Genomic DNA, 13,312 nt, shown 5'->3' with positions numbered 1-13,312 from the left:
AAAAAATACCTCTCTAACCAATGTAACATATTTAGCTGAAGTTAGCGATGCAGATGAAGTTTAGCCTAGGCTACCTGTTGTGGAGAAATATGGCCAGCTCTGCGTCAGACTTGATATTCTTCATTTGACGAAGACGTCACCATCTCAAGAAGCTCCTCCGATGTCCACTTAATTTGTTTCTTGTTTAAATTTTGGAAATTTGCCTGCCTCTCGTAGTCGTTCATGACTACAACTGACAGCTGTTGACAGTTGGCCTTTGCTAATTTGGCAACCCAAATAGGAGGACGCCAGCTAGCCCATTATTAATCGCTATTCTAGAATGAATCGTTCAAAACATAAACGAAAATTAGACATTCCGCCCGTAACTCATTTTTTTTGGGTTTTACGGGGTTTCACGGGTTAGAGTAATGTTGTCAAATAAGCCATTACTTCAATTCATCGTGTTTCCTTACTCTCTGACAACATATGGTGATCATTTTTGGAATGGTTACAGTTTATTTTCCATTATTTCCTACATACTGGACCTTTAATGTTTTACTCCGCCTCGCTAGATGGCGATATGCGCCTAACACAACACATTCCCCAAACAGACTCTCCATCTTAGCCATAGCTAACTTGCTAGCGAACTTTCCATATTAGCTTACTTGCTAGCAAACTTTGCATCTTCAGTCTAACTAGTTAAATAGTTGACAGTACATGATGAACATTTTCGTATGGACATTCTGGGGGATGTTAATTTGTATGAGAGAAGCTTCAACTTCTGGGTATGTAGCATTGTGGCATAAAGCCAAAGATTGTTAAGGCGGAGCAAGATATTTCATCAGGAGCCACTTCCGGGAACCCGGATCGCACGAGGGGGGGTCAAAATCCCCCTTTATGCAGAGCAGAGGCAGCGACTGCTCCATTGAAGTCTATGGGCATAGCTCAGAATTTCACCACATTTGCTAAAGTCTTGGTTCTATAGAGTTAGGAATGTGAATTTCGGGCACATTTTCATGATCCTCAAACCCTTCTGAACATTTCAGGTACATTTTTAGCATTTTTGAGCAATCCAGTCTGGAGAAAATCAACCTTATATCAGGTGTCGCCCGGTTATTTCTGCCGCTGCTGTTGGCGGTTGCAACTTACGCCGTCAATACGTCATCGACCACGCCTCTTTATGCAGACAGGATTCGATCCCCATTTCGCGCCCATAGACATGAACTACGACGAAGTATCTTGCTCCGCCTTAACAATCTTTGATAAAGCTTAGGTAGTTAGCTTGCTAACTGGCATCTCCAGTGTTCTTGTTCCATGTAGTTTCGTGTTGCAGCCACAGGGTTGCAGCAACAGCACGTAGACTAGCCTACAGGAAAGCTGTTGCGTATGAACTCATTCGGAATATTTTGAAAACGTAACAGCTAGATATTCTGTCTTCTCATTTTGTAGACGAACATGAAGGGAGATTTTATCTTAGTTTTTATTTCATGCAAAACATTTTAGCCTCGTCTTTTTTCGTCAACAATAATGCATCTTAAGATAGTCTTAGTCAGTGTTTCAGGACATCACTGCCGTCTCGTCATCGTCTCAGTCATGAAAAAAAAGGTCGTTGACAAACATATTTCCTCTTGTCTAGTCTGACGAAATTAACACTACTTTCAGCGTGATTTATTTTTGTGGAAAAAATGTGCTGGACTGGGCAGCGGTCATATTTTGTACCGCTCTGTCTGTTTCCTACATACTGGACCTTTAACTAGCTTTGAACCATTACCATTATGGTGTAACGTGACTGAAACCCGGACATAGTCATTTCAGTTACGCCAGCTTATTTTTTGTATGTGAGAAGGAGACTCGGTTTCACTCTGAACTTTTAAATGAATGAATGTATTGAAAGTTCTCAACAGTATTTCAGACCGTGGCATATTAACAACTTCAGGCCTAGCTGTAGGTAAGCTGCGGTCAAGGCGCAGTTGAACAAAGGAATCGCCCCAAACAATAAAAAAAAAAAACCCCTTTAAACCAAACTCAAAATGTTCAATATGCAGTTGTTCGTTAACCCACTTTCTTACAATAGCATACATATAAATAGCAGTCAGCTTCAACAATCCTCTATTGAGCTCAGGAACATTAAAGAAATGTAGGCTACCAGTTTTCCGACAAGGTCGGTATTAACATAGGCCGACAACACAAAGTGAGTCGTTCTCCTAGAGCATACAATGTCTAATCAAAAGAAAGAAAATGAAAGAAAGAAAATGTATGAAACGAAATCAAAAGTTAGAGTAGGTCAAAATATCAACTGAAGGAGTCAGGGGTGAAAGAAGTGAGACGTTTTGTTGTGTGGGTGCCGCCACGGAAAAGTAGGCTATAGTTTGTTGTAATGAAGAATTTAAATGGGATTGGGGCAGCGGTAGGTATGGAAGGCAGGTGAAAGGGTTTTTGGAGGCTACAAACAGGCTTAGGGAAACCGGTCACAGCAGAAAAAGTTTGGATCAAACCCAGCACCCAGCGCTGTTTGTCGTAGAAAGCTCCAATGTACTCCCTGCTGAATTCTCGGGGTCCAAAAGCGCTCCCAGGGTTTAGAATAATCCACCAAAGTATCCTACCCAGATAGCAAAATTTGACCGGCCCACCTCTGGCCCACTACCTTGCCTCAGGGTTTTGTGAGTGTTGGCCCAGTTCTGGCTGGGCCTCCGGCCCAACAATGGCCCAGTTACTGATAACTGACACAAAGAATTTCCTCTGGCCCAGATGTGGCCCACACACTGCAAAATGACTCTCATTGTTTCTGTTGGCCCAGGTCTGGCCCACACACTGTAAAATGACTCTTATTGGAACTGTTGGCCCAGGTGTGGCCCACACACTGTGAAATGACTGTTATTGTTTCTGTTGGCCCAGGTGTGGCCCACACACTGTTAAATGAGTGTCATGCATTCTGTTGGCCCAGGTCTGGCCCACACACTATATAACTGAGTGTTGGCTGAGTGTCGGCTGGGCCTCTGGGCCTGTACTGGCCCACGCACTATAAAACTGATCTGACTGAGTGTTGGCTGAATGTCGGCTGGGTCCCCGGGCCACATGTGGCCCATTAACTACCAAAAGTACTTGAAAATAAACACAAATCCAGAACTAGTAATTAAAAGCACAAGCTACTTTTATTAACAAGTTTGACAAACACAACCTTGCAAATAAAACAAACATTTAAAATTATACAAGCTTTTACATATATACACTTTAGAAATTAAACAAGTTAAAATATACAATCTACTTTTATCTACAACAATCGACTTCTTTCATATACAAAAACACAAACAATTAAACATTTTAAAACTGTATAATGATTCAAAGAAATAAATTATTCTAAATTAACATTAAACATTTACAGAAATATTCTATCTCTCTCCCTCACTCACTCACTCTAAAAGAGTAATTCCATTGTCAGTAGTTGTGGGTTGTGAGTTAAGTGTTGTGCTAGTGCTTTAAATTCTGTATTTTTGTACCATGTACCATGACCTACCCAGCTACATACATGCACACATACTCACTCTCAAAGTATTTTTCAATAGCAGCAACCTTTGCCACCTGCCTTCTCTTTCTGTTGCCGCTTCATTGTTGCCTCCACCAGTTTCAGCAGCACTACCAGCCGGGGGTGTCTCCAAACTGCATTTAGTTATAAAAGAATATTATAAGATCATTATGAGGTCTAAAGCAAGATTTCAACATGTCATCTGTCAGAGAAGTTCTGTTTGTCCACTCAAATATACTTACAGATAGCCTCAGCTCTCTGTGGGGGTTGATCAAAAAGTTCTTTCCATCCATCCTTCAATTTGAGATGTATGGACAGCATGTCATTTCAAAAGAAAAGAAAAAAATCATTAAACTATTTATCCTTTACTGTCTGACAAAATATTACTAAAGCCCAGTCTTGCCACTCTGCAGCTGTCTTGGTAACACCTCCCTGGTAGTCATTTTGGGCAACATTGACATTGTGTGATTCTTAAATGCTGATATATTACCAATGACAATCACCAAGAGCAAGACATATTTGTCAACACATACAGACCTGAAGCACAAAGGCTTGTGGACTTCCTTCACAAGAGCCTTGTGGGTGCTCCAGTTGGTTGGCCATGTTTTCAACAGCGCATGTTTCCTGCCCACTCCTGTTCTTTGCTGACATAATGGATGAGGCAAACCAAAAGCATCTAAAAATGAGACATCACAAAACACAGGCCTAGATGAAAGCTGATTCCTATGATTTGGCTCATCTAAACAAAAACGTATTACTTATTCTATTAAATCAATGTACAACTTACCAAGAGCTCTTCAGGTCTCCTGTTTTTCCAACACAAGAAATGGTTCACACATGTATACACGGGTAGCCTTCTTCATCCAAAGGAGTGCAGGCAGGTCTCTGGTCAGTGTGGCCTGGATTCTGAGGTGTACATTTTAAAAAAGTCACAGTAACGTTAGGTTAATGGAAGTATATGTGTTCAAAATGATTACATGATCATAAACAACCCCTCAGTACAAAATACAGAACGACCTTAAAATACAGATTTTGATGAGCTTTACATGACCAGGACAGGACCCACCCTGCTACCATCTCTCTCGCTCTCTCTCACACTCACACACACACACACACTCTCTTAAGCAGGCATGCAAACTCAGGGGTGAAAAAGGTGAGAAGGGCACGCGAAGTGACAATAGTGCATAGCTTCCACGGAGTATGAAATGGCCCAAAACCAGAGATTTACAAAGAAAACAAACTATAAAATCACTAAAAAAATTGTTGTGGCCAAAAATATCATACGTATGATAAAAATAAGTGAATATAAAAAAAGTGTCTTCTCCTATTTCTCCTTAAGTGTGAGGGGCCCGTTGCACTGTTTGGCAGCATGCTTCAGCATGGCCCTCCTCTCCTCCTAAGCAATCTACATGAGTTTTCTTTCTTTCTTTTTTCTCTGTGCCTGAAGTTCAGACATGTTTTTGAAGATTTCAGGCCTATTGGACATGAAGACATAGTAGGCATAGTATTAGAATAAAGATAAGTTTGAATATTTGTTGAACCAAACCAGGTGAAACTTGCTTGAGACACACTATTTCAGACTAACATTATATAAAATAGGGTAGACTAGACTAATTTGTAAAATCGATTTGAAATGTTTTAACTTCCTATGGAATGGGCATTTTTGTGTCTAGACCAGGTCTTGTGAAGCCGTGTGCAAAAGTAGATCAAAATAAAATGAAAAATTAGTCATTTAGACCATTATTTGCTAAGGTATGCTCATGCGTTTTGTAAAATGCCCAATGGAAACTCCCCATAGGACTTTTGGTTACCCAAAATGCATACTGACAATAAAAGCCTTACTGTGTGGTTTCTGGACTATTTGGATTGTTTGTCAGAGGTTCTGATGGAATGACTACACTATGGAATAATTACAGAAATGTCTTTGCATTTTCTTTTTTGGTTCAATGGGTGTGGATAAGATGGATTATACATCTGCACAACAAATATTGGATAAAAATATGGATTCCTGTGCCTATTTCAATACCCAATTTGCTGCATCTATCTTATTGATAAGGATACACACTGCAGCTAGAAGGTCATATATGGATTCCCAAGTGTCCAAGCTTTCAAATGGTGTATAACATTAGCAATATGGTGCAATTGATTTATAATGTTGGGGGAGAGGGGGGTGGGTGTGTTGTGGAGGGCACACCATTTCATAACAAGTGTTATCCTGCAGCCTAGGTTACTTACAGATTGTGGCATTGTGCTAGTTAGTTTGTTTAACCAACCAATAAAGTTGTGTTGTGTGAAGTGTTCACACTACATGTTAAATTGTAGCCTACCCTATAGGCACAGGCTACTTCAGATCAGGTCACTGAACGGTTCTTAAAGACATGTCAATCAACACTGATCAGTTTAGCCAAGGCTAATGTGAATAATTAAAGCGTTAAATGTGAATATTTAAAGAGTTAAACGTTTTGCACAGCCCAGTTTAGGAGACATTTAACTCTTTAGGTTATTCACATTAGCCTTTGCTATACTGATAAGGTCTGTGTATTTGCTTCACCTTTGGCCGATCTAGACCAAGTACAGCACGTAACCTATTCATCAAATTAACTCGTTGTGTCTATATTTCTGTCTCATATCGCTAACTTTAACAACATTTAAACAAAACCGCTAATGCTACGTTGCTACACTAATCTCAACGTCTTTTGCTAACAGAAGTTGAAAGTTTCAACTAGCCCACCTGTGACATCTCTAGGCAGCTCTCCTCGCCGTGCTCACATTCCAGCTGACATTTCAGGCGCATCTAGGCCTATCTCGCGCTCACAAAATGGAGGCTATACCTCTTGAAGGCGTTCTGTTCACGTTGCCTCTGCAGCAACAAGCTTCCACTGATGTTTAGTAAATGCACATAGCCTAACATTCGTTGCTGAATTTTTTAATGACGGTCTGGCAACACCAAGATGTGTTTGCGTTTGCACAATATTTTCAAATATTTTCTCATCGGTTCTGCACAAACCACGTAAGTCAGTCATTTTGGATTCAAAACGGCGAATTTCGCCGAAAGGTGAGGAGTTTGCATGCCTGCTTAAGGCATACAGTCTCAGTCCTGCCTGCCTAGTGCCTGAAGTAGGATAGATAACGATGAAATGCTCAATTACCAATGCTATATTCTAAGTCATGCAATACTGGTTAACTGTTAAGCTATTTCTAAAATGATTAGATCACACTTTTCTTGAAAACCACATAATTATGCAAGTATAGCTAACGTTACAGCACTGAACGTTTTTTGACCACCAACACTGGCGTTAACGGTAGCAGCTAATTAGGCCAACAAAGTAGGCTAAGAAATCATAACGTATTTACCGCTAGCTTCGTCATCGTCAAGGGGGCTAGATTGAAACACCCATTCTTGTTATGCTACTTGTTAAATTTTGTCTGCAATAATAAGCCTACGTGATACATTCATAATGATTTACATGCAATAACAGGTAAAGCGGTAAAGTTGCATGTTACTTACCACAGGCAGTGTCCAAAAGCCAGACAGTTCGCGCCGTCCTGTTGGTTTCAAACTGACTCTGCTCGTGGGCTCTTCCACATGTAATGGGCCGACAGTCACTTTTTACAGAATTGTGCCATACGTTTAGCGTCCGGCTGTCGCGCTAAATGTTTAATTTTTTGCCAACAGCCGCTGATACTGATCAGTGTTAGTTTCGGGTCACAGCAAGGAAAGCAGGAAAGCACAGCATCTTTATTTGAGGGCAAGCTGGTAGGCTATTCAAAGGGATACAAGAAGTTTATTGTCACATGCATATAGTTACTGGAAGTAAGAAATGCAGTGAAATTATGTCTGGTGTCAAAACTATTTGTGCATTTATGGGGTATATTAGGGGTTTAGTATATTAAGTGGCAAGGGCTGCATAAGAAAGGTGGGGAGGATTGGGATTGGGCGGGGGGCACCAACAAGGAGCACCCAAGAGCAACAGGGGCAAGGAAAAACTCCCTACCAAGGAAGAAACTGGAGTGTACTGCAAGTATGGTGAAGGGACTTACTATTGCAAGCAGAGTACTGTATGATGTATGTGAGTGATGACAGTGAAGATGTGTGTGTGGGCCGGGAGGGTGACTGTGTGTGTGTGTGTGTAGTGTGTGTGGGGTAGGTGGGGACAGTGTGCTGTAAGTATGTAGAGGGATGTGTGTTGGAGAAGATCCTGAAGACAATGTGCTGTGTATGTAGGGGGGGCAGTGTGCAGCAAGTATGTAGAGGAGGCTTACTGTAGCAAGCAGTGTGCTGTATGTATGTGAGGTGATGACAGTGATGATGTAAGTGTGTGTGTTTTTTTGTGTGTGTGTGGGGGATGGGGGTGGGGGCAGAAAGGCTAGGCAATCAAGGACATGGGTAGATAGATGGAGGAGAAATCAAAAATAATACATTAAAAGTTCTATGGAGATGTGCAAAAGTTGGAGAAAGTCAGGTGTGTGTGTGTGTTTTGACGTGTGATGAAATAAGAAAATAAATAAAAGGTCTGTAGCATAGGGAGAGGGCTGTAAAAGTGCTATGGTCATGTAGGTGTGTGTGTGTGGGGGGGGGGGTCATGAGTGCTGAGGAGTGAATGAGTGCAAAGTCAGTATAGTGTGAGTTCAGAGTTGGGAAATGTTTGAGAGTGCTGAGGAGTGAATGTGTGCAAAGTCAGTATAGTGTGAGTTCAGAGTTCAGATGGCCTGGGGATAAAAACTTCTCCTGAGTCTCTCAGTTCTGGCTTTGTGACTACATAAGCGTCTTCTTGATTTCAGCGGTAGGAATAATCCATTGTTAGGATGAGAAGAGTCCTTCAGAATCTTTTGGGCTCTTAGAGTACTCTTCTGGAATAGATATCTTGTAGAGCAGGGAGTTGAGTTCTTATAGATACGTTCAGCTGAGTGCACTACTCTCTGCAGAGTACTACAATCTCTAACTGTGGAGTTCCCATACCAGGTGATGATGCTACCAGTTAGAACACTCTCAACCGCTGAAGTGTAGAAGGCCTTCATGATGGATGTAGAATCTTTGAATTTCCTTAGCTGATGAAGGAAGTAGAGTCGTTGTCTGGACTTCTTCAGAACATATTGAGTGTTAACAGTCCATGTTAAGTCTTCAGTAATGTGGACACCAAGGTATTTAAAACTTGTGACTCTCTACAGGTTGCCTGCTGATCATTAGTGGGGTGTAACTGTAGTTCTGCTGCTGCCTTCTGTAATCCACTACCATTTCCTTGGTTTTAGTGATGTTCAGTGTCAAGCTGTTAGATTGACACCACTGTGCCACCTCATCAACCTGATCCAAGTAGAGCTGTTCATTGTTATACTAAATCAGGCCCAAGATCACTGTGTCATCTGCAAACTTGATGATGGAGGTATGACTACTGTTGGCTTTGCAGTCATGTGTGTAGATGTTGTACAGCAGTGGACTCAAAACACAGCCTTGGGGAGCACCAGTGCTGATGGTTAATGAGTCAGATGTCAGACCCCCCACTCTAAACACTTGTGAACGGTCGGTGAGGAAGTCAAATATCCAGTGACACAGGGTGGTGTTCAGTCCTAAGGCCTTCATCTTTGTGACCAAGGTGAGAGGTACTATCGTGTTGAATGCTGAACTAAAGTCAATGAACAGCATCCTCACATAATTCCCATTCCCCTCCTCCAGGTGAGTTAAGGTGGTGTGCATGAGGTTTGAGATGGCATCCTCTGTAGACCTGTTGGCTCTGTAAGCAAATTGGAGGGGGGGTCGAAGGAGGCAGGGAGGGATGAGCAGATAATGTTTTTCACAAGCTTCTCAAAACACTTCATCACTGTAGACGTCAGGGCTACTGGGCGGTAGTCATTCAGACATGATGGATATTTGTTTTTCGGTACTGGAACAATAACAGACTGCTTGAGGCAAGTTGGAACTGTCTCTTGAGCCAATGATGTGTTAAAGATATAAGTGAACACAGGAGCTAACTGAGCAGCGCAGGATTTCAAAACCCTGTTAGAAATTCCATCTGAGACACAGAAAGGCAGGCTTTTTTTCATTTCTAACCTGCATTTAGACATGCGTTCGTTTGGAGCGGCATACCGGTAGGCTATCAAAAGCATAACATTTTCGGTTTGGTTTGGGATTTAATTTACTTTTGGACTGTTTGATTATATTGCTAAATGTTAAGACTGATGGGCACTGAAATCTGGGAGATATTTAATGGTTCACTGTTATGTTTCATCCAGTTGAAAAAGTGTCGGGATTGTGACATTGAAGTGAAACAAGTTGAATAGGGGTTGTGCTGTAGCCTAATAGAAACCTTTTTGCGTAGCCAAGTAGCCTAAATTGAGTTATTGTTTAATTATGCATGATTTATTACTTTTTATTAAATTCGTAAGCGCAAATGACTTTTTATTAAGTTTGTAGAAGTCGCGCAACAATTGTGTTTAAATGTAGTAGCCTAGGCTTCAGTCTGGCAACTAGGGAATTACGAGTGCATGAAAATGAAGCTAGGATAGACATAGCATAGCTTAATAAAAAGTTGATAGTTTAGACGTAGACAGTTTAAATGTTGAATGTAGATAGTTTAACAGTTGTTAATAGACAGATAGTTTAAAAGACAGATAATTTAATGAATGTTGAAAGTTTAAAAGTTATATGTAGATAGTTTAAAAGTTGTTGACATACTGATAGTTTAATGCGTGTTGATAGACAAATAGTTTAAAGGCTCTATATAGGTAGATAGTTGACGATAACTGACAGTTGGAATGTCTCTAATGTTTGCTAGCAGTTATGCTAACAAAGCTAATTATTTTGACCAAGTTACTTAGTTAATTTAGCTCATGTTTTCTAGCAGTTTTGGAAAAAATGCTAACAATGTTAACATGCTAACCATGTGACTTAGCTAACTTAGCTAATCATTTTTAGCAGTTTTACTAAAAATGCTAACTATGCTAACCATGTGACTCAGCTAACTTAGCTAATCATTTTTAGCAGTTCTGCTCAAATTCTAACTATGCTAACAATGCTAACAATGTTAATGATGCTAACTAGCTAACTAGCTAGTGAGGACTTTTATTTTTAAACAGTTGAAGGCAGAGGATACAGTTGATGGGAGTCATAGTTGACAAACAGTTACAGTAACAGTTGAACAGTTGATAACAGTTGAACAGTTAAAAAGTTGGATAGTTTAAAGGGACTTTTATTTTGAAACAGTTGTGGGCACAGGAAGCAGTTGAACATGATCTGTAGTCTTAATACAGCCATATTGTATGCTTAAAGCCTGAGAAAGTTTCTGCCAGGTGGCCTAAACACCTGGCATAGGGTTCTAATTGCTCTATTGTGTTGTCATAATCTAATGTTAAGTCAATGGGGAAATTTTAGTAGTTTTTAATTAAAGTTACAAAGAAAGAAAAATACATAGCTGAAGTCACATAAGTAAGACCTACGCAACGCAGTTTGAATGAAGTTTCTAAGTTAAACGGTTGAAGCTGTATTAAACGCACAAAAAGTGTCAGCGGAATAATAATAACTAGAAAAGCATTTCCTGAAGGCAATACAGTGCATGAAAATGCAAAACATATGATGTAAAATATCATACAGAGTAAAAACAAATAATGCCGATATAGTTGCAATAGTGTTGCTATGGTACATATGTTGGTTGTTATGCCAAATTAAGTGGTTGCTATGCTGGTTGTTTAGGTAATTCTGTTGGTTGCTGTGGTGGTTGCTAGGTTGAAGTTGTGATGGTTGCTAGGCTGTTGCTAGGGTATTTGACATGGTTGCTAGGCTGTTGCTATGGTAATTGAGGTGGTTGCTAGGCTGTTGCTAGGTTAGTTGTGGTGGTTGCTTTGCTGGTTGCTAGGTTAAACCCATTGGTTGTTATATTGGTTGCTAGGTTGTAACTGTAGAAGTGGTTGCTAGGCTGTTGCTAGGGTATTTGACATGGTTGCTATGTTGTTGCTAGGGTACATGAGGTGGTTGCTAGGCTGTTGCTAGGTTAGTTGTGGTGGTTGCTATGCTGGTTGCTAGGTTAAACTCATTCGTTGCTATGTTGGTTGCTAGGTTGTAACTGTATAAGTGGTTGCTAGGCTGTTGCTAGGGTATTTTACATGGTTGCTAGTCTTTTGCTAGGGTACTTGAGGTGGTTTCTAGGCTGTTGCTAGATTAGTTGTGGTGGTTGCTATGCTGGTTGCTAGGTTAAACTCATTGGTTGCTAGGTTGTAACTGTGGAAGTGGTTGCTAGGCTGTTACTAGGGTATTTGACATGGTTGCTATATTGGTTGCTAGGTAGATGAGGTTTAATAGTTGGAATGACTAAACAGTTAAATAGGTGGCTAGTTTAAATCAGTGTTTTTCAACCACTGTGCCGGGGCACACTAGTGTGCCGTGAGAGATCATCAGGTGTGCCGCAGAAAATTACCCAAATGTCACTCACTGGTCCAGAAAAGCAACTGTTGCAACAAAGAATTTAAAACCACATGCTCTCATTGATTGTATGATTGCACTATTTGTGGTATGCATGCATTGTACAACGGGGCCCCCATATCACATATCCAGTTCATAACAATTAAATTATAGATATAGTCACCTACAAATGAAACAGAGGGCGCTTGTTTTATTGAGCAGGTCTTGCATAGAAGCCATAATAAGGCCCATATCTGTGTGTATTATTTGAAATTTTAGGCTATGGTATGTTTATTTTTTCTTCACACAGGATGTTAGTGTGCCGTGGGACATTGTAAGTGTCAAAAGTGAAAAGGTTGAAAAACACTGGTTTAAATGGTTAAATTATTTGCGAGGTAGATGAGGTTTAATGTAGTTGGAATGCCTGAACAGTTAAATAGGTGGATAGTTTAAATGGTTAAATTATTTGAAAGGTAGATGAGGTTTAATATAGTTGGAATGACTGAACAGTTAAATAGGCACAGCTCAGCTTTAAGAAACTCAAATAGCCTAGATCAGGGATGCCACGGTGAAATTGGACAGGGGGCCAGATTTTTTTCAAGTGAGACCTCAGGGGGCCGGATTACACTTTCGGACTAAAAATGCCAAACACTGAAAATGGCAAACACATTGATAGGTAGGCTATTTGAAATTATTCATGAAGGCCTACACATCAAAAAGAATATCCATTGGCACCAAAATAGCCTCACAATGAGCCCTACAATTACATAACCTAAAGCAGGAGACAGTTACCCTCTAAAAACGTTTTCCTATCCATGCAAGTAGCCTAGATTTATAAATTAGAAATGCAACAAAATAGACTAAATGCCAACAAAACACATTTCCTATAAATAACACAAGTGTTACTTGTATTATATTTATTGAAGGCTTGCACATGAAAACACGTCAATGCATAATTAGGCCAATTAAAAGAAGGCCTGGCCAAGTAGGCCTAAACGAGTCACAGAAAGTAAGCGCCAGAATAAAGTAGTCCAACATTGGCCATGTGATTGAATATCCAGTAGGAATTAGTCAAACAAAAAGACACCTTTTAACTTCCACTAGCTTGTCCATATCGGGGGACAGTTTCTGGACAGTGGCTATTTAGCCTACATAACATACTTTCAGATGTCCGTGCGTTAGGCGATTTCGCACTTTTGATGTATTCATATTCATCACGGAAAAGGCCTGCTCACATAAATATGTTGTCCCAAACATATGTCAGAAACACGCTCCATGTTTAAGATCCCAGGAGACACGAATCAATCAGAAGATCTTTAAAAATACAATATTTTATTTATATTCTCCTAAAATAGCCAAATGTCGCAAATAAAACACTGCTTAATGTTATCAAATGTAAATCAGTGTAAAAACAGTTCACA

At 40.2% G+C, this 13,312-nt stretch overlaps 1 long non-coding RNA gene across 2 annotated transcripts; it reads right to left on the bottom strand.

Moving 5' to 3' along the window:
• Window positions 1–3,201: 3,201 nt before the first annotated feature.
• Window positions 3,202–7,027, bottom strand: LOC125304954. 2 transcript variants are annotated; one of them, XR_007195294.1, is made up of 5 exons: window positions 7,011–7,027; window positions 4,290–4,408; window positions 4,040–4,178; window positions 3,745–3,796; window positions 3,202–3,636 (listed from the first exon to the last, which is right to left on the bottom strand). It is a non-coding gene; the product is annotated as an uncharacterized LOC125304954 (long non-coding RNA). The 2 variants fall into 2 exon arrangements; XR_007195295.1 differs by lacking the exon at window positions 3,745–3,796.
• Window positions 7,028–13,312: the final 6,285 nt, after the last annotated feature.

This window comes from Alosa alosa, chromosome 12 (assembly GCF_017589495.1).
Source record: "Alosa alosa isolate M-15738 ecotype Scorff River chromosome 12, AALO_Geno_1.1, whole genome shotgun sequence".
NCBI classification, from domain to species: Eukaryota; Metazoa; Chordata; class Actinopteri; order Clupeiformes; family Clupeidae; genus Alosa; species Alosa alosa.
The sequence above is the reverse complement of the archived record's forward strand: the minus strand, read 5'-3'. Positions and strand labels throughout refer to the sequence as shown.